Raw genomic sequence first — 12,308 nt, 5'->3', positions numbered from 1 at the left:
GAGAGAAGTCAGGTACAGTTACATGGTAGTCGAGGGTCGGGCATGTGGAAGTTCTCAGCCGATTGCTTCCATTTGCCCAGGAAGTAAAAAGAAAGTCATCATGGGAGGAAAAGCATTCAGGGACTCACCTACTGTATGGTTATGGCTATCTACTCCTGCCAAGCACTGACCTAAGAACCTAAGAAGCAAATGAATGATATAGACATAAATCCTTGCCCTCAAGCTGATGGTGACTAAATGCTAGGAAGGCAAGAGAAGCTGGGTAGGGGGACAAGGAGTGTTGGGGTCGTGCCTTGCTCCCTGTAGAGCTATGTGGGAAATGGGTTTCTTGCATGGCTGGGGAAACAAGAGAGCAGAGCTTGCAAGTGCTTCCGGGTAGATGGAGTGGTCAAAGCCACGACAATGTGTATGGAGGGGTAAAAGGCAGGAAGGCATGAGGCAGTGAACCCCTCCTTGTTCCTGCCAGTAGTGTGTGGAGGCTGGAAAGGGGAGTCTTGGGCAGAATTCATGGAGTTTCCAGGCCATCTGGACTCTGCTGGAGGAGAGAAGGAAGCTGAAAAGAGTTAGTGGTGTCTGAGAACCAGGGAAGTAGTGATGAGTGAAGTCATTGTTCAGGAGCAGGGAGTGACCAGAGCATGGAGGAACATTGCTGGGTAGCCTCAGGGCCCTTCAGGCATTGATGGGGGTGACTGTGGACAGGCCCATCAGCCTGTGGGAGTTTCCTTGGACACATGCCTCTGTGGCTGCACCAGGTAAGAGGTGACGGTCAGTCGGTTTTGTTAGTAAGGACAGTGATGGGGTAAAGGGCAAGAGGGGTAAGCAAGGCAGCGATGATGGTGGATGGGCTGTGACATCAAGGCTGGGGAGGGTGACAGCAAGGACATGGGAGAGCAAGGACCCATGGATGGTGATGGGAGGAGTGGAACTCAGGCCCCAGCACTAAAACCAGTGCCCTACAGAGTGAGCTGGAAGGAGCCAGGTGGGAGTGGCCCCTGGGGTCCTTGCCACTGAGACTGGAAATGACCAGGCTGGGTAATGACAATGAGAATCCTGGTGACATGGGATCACTGAGGGACAGAAGACTGGTGAAAGGTCTTCCAGGAGAGAGAGGTCTATGCAGAATCATCCCAAGGCTTGAAAGAGCCAAAGAAAAGGCCAACAAGCCCTGCTTGACAGGAAATGGTCTACTGGGGCAAATTATAGATGGAAGCATGTCTTACGTGGCCACAAGACACAAAACAGCGGATCTCCACAACCCCAGCTTCTACAGCCCTAGACGTGTGCCTGTGGGGGCCCAGCCAGCCTCCACAAGAGAACAGCGTGTCCTAGTCTCCCAACACATGGAGGCCGTTATGCCCCAAGGATGTGCTTCAGGGTGTGGCCAAACAGAAAAGAAGGAATAGGCCGGGCCGGGGGGTGGGGGTGGGCGCTGGATGGGGAGGCTGTGAGCAGGAAGGCTTCACATCCCTGAGTGGGAAGGGGAGGGGTCATCGGAAACCCAGGTCCAGTTACACTCACCTGCAAGCCCAGCCCCGCCTCACACAACTGTGCAGGAAAACAGGAAACGACTTCCCCAGCGCGACGCTAAGACCCTGAGCCACTCAGCCCCACGCACTGAAGGTGAAGCTGGCTTCTGCTCAGAGAAGCTCTTCCAAGAGTCACCCTGACCCTCAAGTAGGAGAATTTGAATGAATCGTCCCAGCCTCTGAAAAATGAAGGTTTCATAGCCTGCCTCTCAGGAGTGCCGTGAGGAAGTTCAAATTAACAGACCTCAGGGATGCCAGGATTCTGATATGAAAGAGCTCTCCAAATCCTAAGAGAAGGTGGTGTGTTGTGAACGTAAGGAAACAGGGGCCACCCAGGAGAGCGGGAGAGGGAAGGGTCTGCAAGGTGAAGGAGCCGAGCAGACAGCGTAAGACGGAATTGTGCCTCTTCCCAAATCTGGGTACCTCTGCCCTCCCCGCTGCCCCAGAGGGACCACAGCCTGGAGCAGGGTGCCTCCAGACCGTGTGCGGTGATGGTCTGCCGGCAGTCATTCTGGGACACAATTGTGCTTTCAGGCTTCCCTCAACTCTATTTCCTCCAGGACAGGGTGGCCAGAGCTGCATGATGAAGGGATTTGGGGGTGAAACAGAGGAGGAATTGAGCTAAACAGAGCAAAGCCAAGCTGGCTTCATTCCAGGGCTTTCTGTAATCATTGAACAAGTCGAGGAGCGTGCCTGTGAGAAGCACCAGCCCAAAGAATGTCATGCACCCCTTCAACCTCCATGCACACTGTCCACAATCATTTACTATCGTCCAGCTAGGAAGAGGTATCAGCTCCCATTTTTGCTGTTCTGAAAAACACTGTATTCAAAAGCCCATGGGGACAGGCAGCTGATATCTTAGAAAGTGGAATATCAGCATATTTAAGCCTTCCTCTGTGCTTTGCTCGGTATCTTTCCCTGCTAACAAACCTGAGTAGTCAGTTAATTTAGGCATATCCTTGCTTTTCCTAAAGCAACCTGCTGTCTCACCTCGTGAGAGACCCCAAAGCCTCTGAGCCCGGGTTTTCTTCTCTCCCTTTGTCATCCAAGTAATTTAACGAGTTAATTATGGCTGTCTATGGCTCCATAGAGAGTGTTTCAGATGAACAGCCTCCAGATGTTTCTTCTATAATTTTAAGTTTTATCTGTACACACTACACACAGGTTCCATTGCCAACTCTCATACATTCCTGGTAGATGAGTTTAATTCATATTAAAAGATTTGGGTACCTCTAGACCTGATGAAATTCAAAGAACAAAACTTTCAGACTGTCTACACTGAAATATACACTGTTAATTTTGTGTTTGAATTGTACAGACCTTTTAAAATCAAATTTATGAAGGCCATATAAAAGCAAAAGTAGATACTAGATATTTTTCATAGACCTCAAGTTAATGACTTAAAATTGTTTTCCTATAATGTATAAAATGCATTGATTTATACTTTCAATGGCTACAATGAATACTCCTCCATGGGATATTATTTTGAAGTGGCACTTAAATTGTTTCCATTGTGAGGTCTGAGTGGTTAGATTTCTGCATAGCAGCCTTTCGGATCACGACTTGGGCCACCCCTTATGAACCAGTATCAGAGCCACGATCAGTCCCGAAACATCCATGCACTTGTCCCTCGCATTCCAGATGGCATTCTTCTGACTTGTATCCATTCTTCACACATTTATCTATGTATGATCTGGGGTCAGAGACTGAGACGAAGATGTCACTGAGGTAGGCCATGTAGACTGTCACCAGTTGGAGGGTTGATTTTAGAGGCCATTTTTCATGTGGAAAATTGAAATGGAGCATCTCAGTACATCGGACAGAGTGGACACTAAGCCCCTGTTTCCTCTCCCTGATGTTGACAGCTCTTTTCTGCACCTGGGGAGGGACAGTGGACCAGGCTTCCATGACTTGGCTTGCCATAATGCAAAGGGCCCACAGCGAGCTGTCTTTGTCGACATAACTCTTAAGAGCAAGACCTGAGCTCTCTGATCTGAGGACACAGCCTGCCTTACGAGGATGTGGCAGACAAAGGTGTGCAGACTGGGGATCAGGCTGACCCCTCCCAGAAGGGCAGCCACAGGGAAAGCAGTTCTGCTGATGTGGCCACTGTTGGGGGGGCAGTTTGCAAATCCATTGGCCCCAGAAATCAAAGTGAAATAAGAGGTCCTGGTCGAAGTCATGGGTGGGATTGTCCATAGTGTGTTACTTGAGGACCTCTGAAGCAGCCTCCTGATGGGACAAAGCATTTACCCTGTTGGAGGTACTCCATCACTGGTTTTGGCACCAGCAGGACCACCCCTGGCAGAGCCACCCAGAAACCAAGAGGAGGGAAGGCTGAGATAGTTTGGCGTCCCTCCACAGTAGAGGCCTTATTATTACATGTGCATTCTCCTAGGATCAGGGCACGTGCTCCCGCACTTCACCAGCAGTGACCCCAATGAAAGGCAGAGGACAGAATGAATGGACTTTTCTTAAAGATTTATTTATTTATTTATTTATTTATTTGAGGGAAGCGGCATGAATGTCGGGGAGGAGGGATTGAGAGAATCTTAAGCAGACCCTGTGCTGGGTGTGGAGCACAACACACACACATACTCACACGCAGACCAGGCTTCCCCTCCCTGAGGGTTTTCTCAGCACAGTAGCCTGAATATTCCTTCAACACTTAGGTCGGATCTTATCACATCTCTGTTCTAAAGTGCCTCTCTGGAGAGTAAACCCAAAGTCCTTGCACTGACCTAGCAGGTCCCTCAGGACCTCTCTGCTCCATTCTCCTTGCTGAGCCATACCTGCCTCCTTACTGCTCCTCAAACATACCAGGCTCTTGGCTCAGAGCCCTCCAGCTTCCTGTTTTTTCTGGAATGTCCTCTCTCAGTTATCTATATGGCTTGGTCTCTCGTCTCTTTCAAGCCTTTTTTCGATGTTTGCATGATTCTCCTGATAATCCTATCTAAAAAGTTCTGTATGATCACTTATATCCCTTTTTTTTTTCTTTTTGCCTTTTTTTTAAAAATTTTTTATTTTTTATAAACATATGTTTTTATCCCCAGGGGTACAGGTCTGTGAATCACCAGGTTTACACACTTCACAGCACTCACCAAAGCACATACCTTCTCCAATGTCCATAATCCCACCCCCTTCTCCCAAACCCCCTCCCCCCAGCAACCCTCAGTTTGTTTTGTGAGATTAAGAGTCACTTATGGTTTGTCTCCCTCCCAATCCCATCTTGTTTCATTGATTCTTCTCCTACCCACTTAAGCCCCCATGTTGTATCACCACTTCCTCATATCAGGGAGATCATATGATAGTTGTCTTTCTCTGCTTGACTTATATCCCTTTTTTGTTTGACTCATAGTACTTGTCGCCGAATTAAATATGTAACTTACTTATTTTGTTTTCTGTCTGCTTACCCTGCCTTGAATGCAAAGCCCATTAGGGCATGGCTTGATTTATACACACTATAGGCACATGCACACATGTATATACATGCACACACACATGCATGCACGTGTGCAAACATGCACACACATATGCACGTGTATACATGTAGGTGCGTGCACGCATGTGCACACATACACACATGCACTCAGGCACATACACCCATACACATGTGTGCAGACGCATGTGCACGCACACATACACAGGTGCGTGCCTATACACATACACACAGGCATACATACAGACATGCAGCTAGCCCCCAGAACAGTGAGGCTTAACAATAATACTCATGAATAAACATGTGCTGAATGAATGAATGAAAAATACAATTTGTAAGGAAAAGCGAGAGATCACATTGCATACAAAGCTCTGTATCTTCCTATCTTCATTTAATACTGTATGTGGAGAAGTGTCTCTTATCATCAAATATTCTTCGAACAGAAAACGTTTAATGTTTGTGGTCTGTTCTATCATACAGATGTACCCATTGAACCGACCTCCAACTTTGGAGAGTTTGGATTGCTTCCCACTTATAAGTCATCAGGTGAACAGTGCCCATCCATTCCTTGACTATGTGTTTATTGAGTGTTGACTATGTGCTATGTGCTGTGCATGGCGTTGGCAAGGCAAGAGCTGCTAAGGCCGAGGCTGATGGCCCCACAGGCGGTGGAAGAAAGAGAATGGTGCATGATGGCAATGCAGGCAGTGTGCATGCAACAGAAACAGAACCATTACATCAGCAGGTGACCGCACTTTGCTTACTGGTTTGTTTTTACTCTTTACTTGTCAGATGGGATCTTTCCTACTTACCTAGCTTGAAGTTCACCAACCTTTATTCTGCCAACTCCAATCTGCCATTCAGCCCAGCCAGTGAAATTTCCGTATGAGATGTAGTACTTTCCAGTTCTCAGCATTATATTGTTTTATGCACTGTCTTGCAAATGGGATCAAATGTAGCTACTGCGGTGATAAAAATCTAAATTTGTCACTGATTTGTCAATAAAGTACTTGCCTCGCACTGGTAGGTGTAAGAAGTGAAAGAGTAGAGTATTACTGGTAAGAGAGATACTTCCCACTGAAGATGAGAATGACACGGACACAGGCATGAAGACAGCATCAGTGTTGCTGTCACACACGAATGCACGTTGCAGATTGTGCTGTTGTCATGCTCTCTGATGCGAAGGAGGTAGGAAGAATGACTAGGTCTGGCTGATACATGGATTGTCCTCCATGGATTAAGCGAGGCTCATGACCTGCTAATTCTCTACACTGTAAAATAAAGAACATGACATTCCATTCCATTAGGCTTCATAAAAGGCTGCAGTACAGCTATTCAGGAATGAACCTTCCATGAGTACATTTCAGTCTGATGCCAGGACCCCATCCTGGGGCTCTTCAGTAATGGGCCTGGAATGCTAATGCTTCTTGTTATAATGATGCTAACATTTTCTCAAATATAAGACAGCTCTTGTGTTTTACATATTTTTGCAATAAACAACATACTAGGCAAGCAAATACATTGATAATGGCTTAGCTTGCACTTTGGGTGTTCATAGAAGCATTTCTAGAAATTATGAAGATAAATGAAACCATGATCAGAAGACACGAAACACACAGAAACCTACAGACTTGAAAACAAGAGGGAGTATGTTTCTGCCAGTGAAGCAGTGACTTGAGAATAATATTGGAACCATCGACAGTTCTTCAGCCATTCTCTGACCTTCCCACTCAAAACTAGCTTTCTAATTCAAAAAGGGTTTGGTTATTCTTGTAACAGTAATCTGGACCCCTTGCAGAAGGCTTCCCCCCTCACTCACGGAATCCAGGATTGACTTAGTAAGAACTTCTTACCCCAAAGTCAAAACAGAATGCTGCTTCTGCACCGTGTACCCTACATGCCCATGACGGCTCTCTGGGAGGCACCGTGACAACAGAAGACTTTTTAGTTCTGGGTTAGAATCCCACAGCCTAGGTGAGCAGGTCTTCCGGGACTACTTAATCTCTCCTTCCAGATAATTCCACCCGGAGCTACCTCCGCACTCGGCCTTTGTCCAGCTGAATCCCGGGCTTCTTAAATGGCATTTCTGTCTTTATTCAGATAAAACTAACACAGTGTGGGTGGTTTTTAAAGCATGGGAAGGAAGACTCATGCTACTTCCAAGGGGCTAATATTAATTGGCCCTCACGTCTCCCCACAAAGAATGAAAATGCCTTTGAGGATATTAATGCCTTAGAATCCCCCAAAAAGAAAAGGCTGGTGAGAGGAACATTTCCCTTTGCTATTGTTTAAAGAACAGAATATGTTTCTTTTTATCCTAATAGAAGAGTTAATGCAATCGTATAATAAAAAGCAGAGATGGAATTTCTTCTGTGAGAGAATTTCAAAGGGACACAATCTCCTTTTGAGAAGCTACAATGACTTTAAGTGAAACCTGCTCAGGACACAGGGTGAGCTGGCTTTCAAACACACTGAGCGCAAGTTGTCATCCCCCCGACAGCTCTGTGATTTGTCTGCAGTCAGAAGTACCATATGGACCGAGGGGGTCACTTTTGTCAGTGGGAGAGCTATGAGAAAAGTTGCCTTTAAGAGTTTTAGTGTTCCTCGTTGAAAAAGAACTTGGCCAGTCCAGTCCCCGTTTCTTCTTTTAGGGCTTCATAAATTAATTCCAGTCTTTTTTGGAGGTGAAAGAAATTTCTCTGATAAAAATTCATTGATGTTTTCACATTTTTCATCATCTTTTTAAGAAACTGTACTGCAGCCTTTTATGAAGCCTAATGGAATGGAATGTCATGTTCTTTATTTTACAGTGTGGATCTGAGGAGAGAACAGCCTGGCTTCTTTGATAATGAAAAGCAGAGTTTTAAACACTGGGAAAAAAAACCTAAGAAAAATGTTATGTTATATCAGTGTCGTGGTATAGAAAAGCAATTATTTTTTAAAAAGAAAAATAAAATGATCAGTGTTTCTCAAACTTAAAGACTCTATGGATTTGTTTAAGGAAATATCATTTTTATAGATTTACAATGTCACTTGAATATGCATAAACAGAAACCAAAGTATTGACCCTTAATCATAGCTTTTCTAGGGCAAAAAGGGAAGTAAATATGCATAATAAGAATGAATAAAATAAAAACCGCTGAGATCCCATTTACAGCATGAAATTAATGAATCTTAAAAAAAAAAAAAGAAATTAATGAATGGATGATTGCTTAGCACAGAGCCATCAGCCTCTCCCAGAGATGATGTGACACTAAGTGGTGTGGCCACATGTGTGCCCCTCATGACAAGTTGCCCCTCTCCACTGTCCTTGCTGAACCGTGGACCCCTCTGGCTCTCCCTTGGAACAGATGCTCTGCTCACAGGGGCCTCCTCTGTTCTGTCTATCCTCTCCACCAGGACCCCAAGTGCAAACTCCGTGTCACTCCGTTGGTCACCAGTTCGCCATCAGTTGACTCAGAATACGAAGGCAACATTGTTAAATTCCACTAGAGAAGACGTTCTGTAGACCCCTGCTTGATCAACATTGACGTCATTGCTGGTCCCCAGTCAAGGAATAAAGCATTTAAAATACGTCTTGGTGTTGAAATCAGGGTTTTGTCTTTCCCCTAGTTTCTTCCCTTCTTTGCTGCATGTTCTCATTCGCTGCCTCGAGGACTGCTTGTCATCCTGCGGAACATGACACCCATGCCACTGTGACTGCAAAGTCCATAATCATGCACGTGTGGCACATGTGTGTGCATGGTGGCACGCCCACTCACACACACACACACACCCTGTGAGGTTAATCTTCTGAGTCTGTGCTTCCATGGCTCAGGGCACCAGCCACTGGGACCCTACTTCTCAGTGCTGACAGCTCCACCCTTTATTTGTCTCCCCGATCCCTGCCTTCCGTGAGCATGAGCTCCTCAGGAACTCAAGAGAAAGGATCCCTGTGTTCACATCTTCATCCTCCCAGAGCCAGGAACAAAAAGGCCCTCGGTAAATGTTAAAAGAATAAGCCACCATGTGACAATTCATCTTGTACATGAGCTTGGCTACGGGAAGCCCAGAGTGCTGACACAACATGATTTCTGGGTGTGTCCATGAGCGTGTATCTGAAAGAGATGAACATTCGATTCAGTAGACCGAGGAAAGAAGCTCTGCCCTCATCAGTGTGGGTAGGCAGCATCCAAACCACCAAGGGCCCAAATAGAGCAAAAAAGCAGAGGGAGGGTGAACCTTCTGTCTCTCCTGATGAGCTGGGACTTCCGTCTTCTCCTGCCATGGACATGGGAGAGCATGGGAGCTCCTGGTTCCCAGGCCTTCAGACTCTGGGACCTATACCAGAAACCCCTTGGCCGGCCCCCTGCCAGTTCTCAGGCCTTTGCACTTGGACAGAATGACACCAGCACTTCTCTTGCTCTCTAGCCTGTAGACAGTATGGGTCTTCCCAGCCTTCATGATCACTAATACCAATTCCCATAGGAAATCTCTAATGCATCTGTATATCCTATTGTTCTGCTTCTGTGGTGAACACTGACTGATACACATCAGAATATATACATGCTTATAATATTTCAAATGAAACCAGTAAATAAATCAAAACACAATGGAACCAGGGATGTCTTATGGGCATACATGGCCCCTCTCCTTCCCTGCCATAGACCAGGAAGATGTGGTCGACAACCCTGACAGAAGATGTGGAAATATTTTCTTTTGTTTCAACAGATGTTGCAGGATGGGTTCTTGTAGTCATGCCCTTTGCTGTCAGGCATAATTTAACTCCATGCATCTTTAATAAATCTGCTTATAAACTACAGTTTGGTGGCAGGAAGACCTGCCAGGGAGTCGTCTTGCCTCAAAGCCAGGATGGAGATGGGATGTGGTAGATGAGAGGAGTGTGTGGCAGGAGACTGTGAGGAATTCCTCTTAGAGAGGCCTCTCATGAATGCCTTGGGACATCCTGCTGAGCCCTCCAGGCTGGGGCACATGCAGGGAGACAGTAGGGTGGGCCGAACGGCCACAGGCCCTTGGGTGGCTTAACCACCAAACACTTGTGCCCAGGAAGACCAACCTGTGAGTCAGGATGACATGGAAGAATTTTTAATTTTGAAAACTTTGATAGATGCTTGCATGGATATATGACATGGAGAAGACCTCTCTCAGCAGGATGATGGTAGAGAGAGCTGGAATGAGAACTGGAGAGCAACCATTCCAGACTGGAGACAAAAGTTTTCTCTATTCTATCAAGAGAAGTGGTGATAGATCCCAAGCTCCTTGCTTGTGCTGGGTCAGTCAATCAACAAGTCTGGTCTAGGTTTAGTGACAAGGTCACACACACATTATCTTTTTGTTGTTGGTTTACAACTTATCTGCAGTATGGTTAAATAACACAGTCTACATGGATATTGAGACTTGCTTTGGGCTTAATACATGGTCAATGTTTGGAAATGCCCCATGTGTTCTTGAAAGAAGTGCACTCTTCAGTTGTTGGGTGCCATATTTTATGTATGTCCATTGATTCTAGATCTTTAATTACATTGTTTCAATCTTGACTACCTTCTCTGAGAGTTCTCCTCTTCACCCATTAACTATTAGGAGCGGTGTGTTAAATCATTGATTAGGTTGGTGATGTTTGTCAACTTCTCTTAGTTCTGCCAATTCTTATTTTGTACATTTTGAAGGTATATTTTTAGGTCCCATAAGACTAATATTATCATGTTTCTCTGCTAAATTGAACATTTTATCCGTATGTATTGACCCTCTTTATTTCTAGTAAATATCTTTGCTTTAGCCTTTACCTGATCTAATATTAATATAGTTATAATTAGCTTTCCTTTGGATATTTGCCTTTTTCTATCCTTTCTTTCCCAAATAGCTTAAACTTATATTGTAAAAACAGCTATCTTTATCTTTCTTTCTTAAAAAAAGGACTCAAGAATTCTTTAACTTTGGTCATCCCCTTCCCAGTGTGTATGCAATTGGTTTCATTAATATACTGCTATCCTTTTTTTTCATCCCTGATATGACACCATTTTTTTTAATGGTCAGCGTTCAAACTTACTCATACACTTACGATTCTTTCATGAATCTCAGGCCTTCCTTCTGGAGCTATTCTCCTTCCTGAAGCATGTCCTTTAGAATTACCTTCAAAAGAGTCCATCTGTTATGAATTCTCTCCATGTTTGTTAGTCTGAGGACTCTTTAGGCACAGTTCATTCTTGGAAGATACTCTGGGCACAGAATTTTCACCGGGGATTATTTTCTTTAAATATTCCAAAAGTGTTATTTTCACTGTCTTCTGGCTTCCTTTGCTGGAATGTCAGCTGTTGAACTGTGGCTCTTTAGGTGATCTGCTTTCTCTCTCCATTTTCAGATGCTCTCCTTCTGTCTGGCTTCCCTCAATCTTCAATAATGCTACTAGAGTGGTTTTCTTTTTATTGTGCTTGGTGTTGGCTAGAATTTCTTAACCCGAGCATTAGAGCCTTAAACAGCTTTGGACAATTCCCTGCAATTACCTCTTCAGTGTGGTCCATTCTCCATTCCCTCTATCCTCTCTCTCTCTCTCGTTCATGATTTCCACCTCTTTCAGATTTTACATTCTATGGAAATTATTCAGATCAATCTTCTAATTCACTTAGTCTCTCTTCAGTTGTGTTTAATCTGTTGTTTCCCCCATCTACTGAGTTTGTGATTTCAGCTGTATTTACATACCTAGTAGTTTTATTGGTTTTATTTTCGTATCTACTTGTTTATTTCTTTGATAATTTCTTGCCATAATATCAAAATGTTCTTTTACTTCTTGATACAGATAAAAAGAAATGTATTTTATATTCTAGTATCTGATAATTATGACATCTTTAATCTTTGGGGATCATATATAGCAATTTGTAGTTTCTACTGAATTTTATTCTCAGTGGCTAGTTTCTTTGTGTGAATTGTATTATTTGATAGTGGATTCATGTTCCATAGGATTTCACCTGTTGAGGCCTGAGTTTAAAGTTCATTCCCCCAAATTTGCATATTCTAGGTGCTTGGGGAATTGGTCTACCTGAGACTTATTTAAACTAAGTTTTCGCTTTTTCCTCCACATAAGGAGTATCACTGTGTGAATCCCATCCCAAACTCTTGTGAGTATGGGTTTTAAATTAAGAATTCCTTGAGGATACTTTTCCTTTCCTCAGATACATCTGGAGTAAGACCATCTCTTCAGTGGGGTGTGTTGTTTTATTTTTCCACCAAGTTTTACCCATTGAAGTAACACATTTTAGGAGTTCTGGCTTCAAGGATTTCTAATTTCCAATTTGACTCCCAGTTTGGCCCAAGCCTCCAGGTGTGTGCTCTGACCCTAGACAAGTGTT

This window comes from Mustela erminea, chromosome 8 (assembly GCF_009829155.1).
Source record: "Mustela erminea isolate mMusErm1 chromosome 8, mMusErm1.Pri, whole genome shotgun sequence".
Lineage (NCBI taxonomy): Eukaryota > Metazoa > Chordata > Mammalia > Carnivora > Mustelidae > Mustela > Mustela erminea.
The sequence above is the reverse complement of the archived record's forward strand: the minus strand, read 5'-3'. Positions refer to the sequence as shown.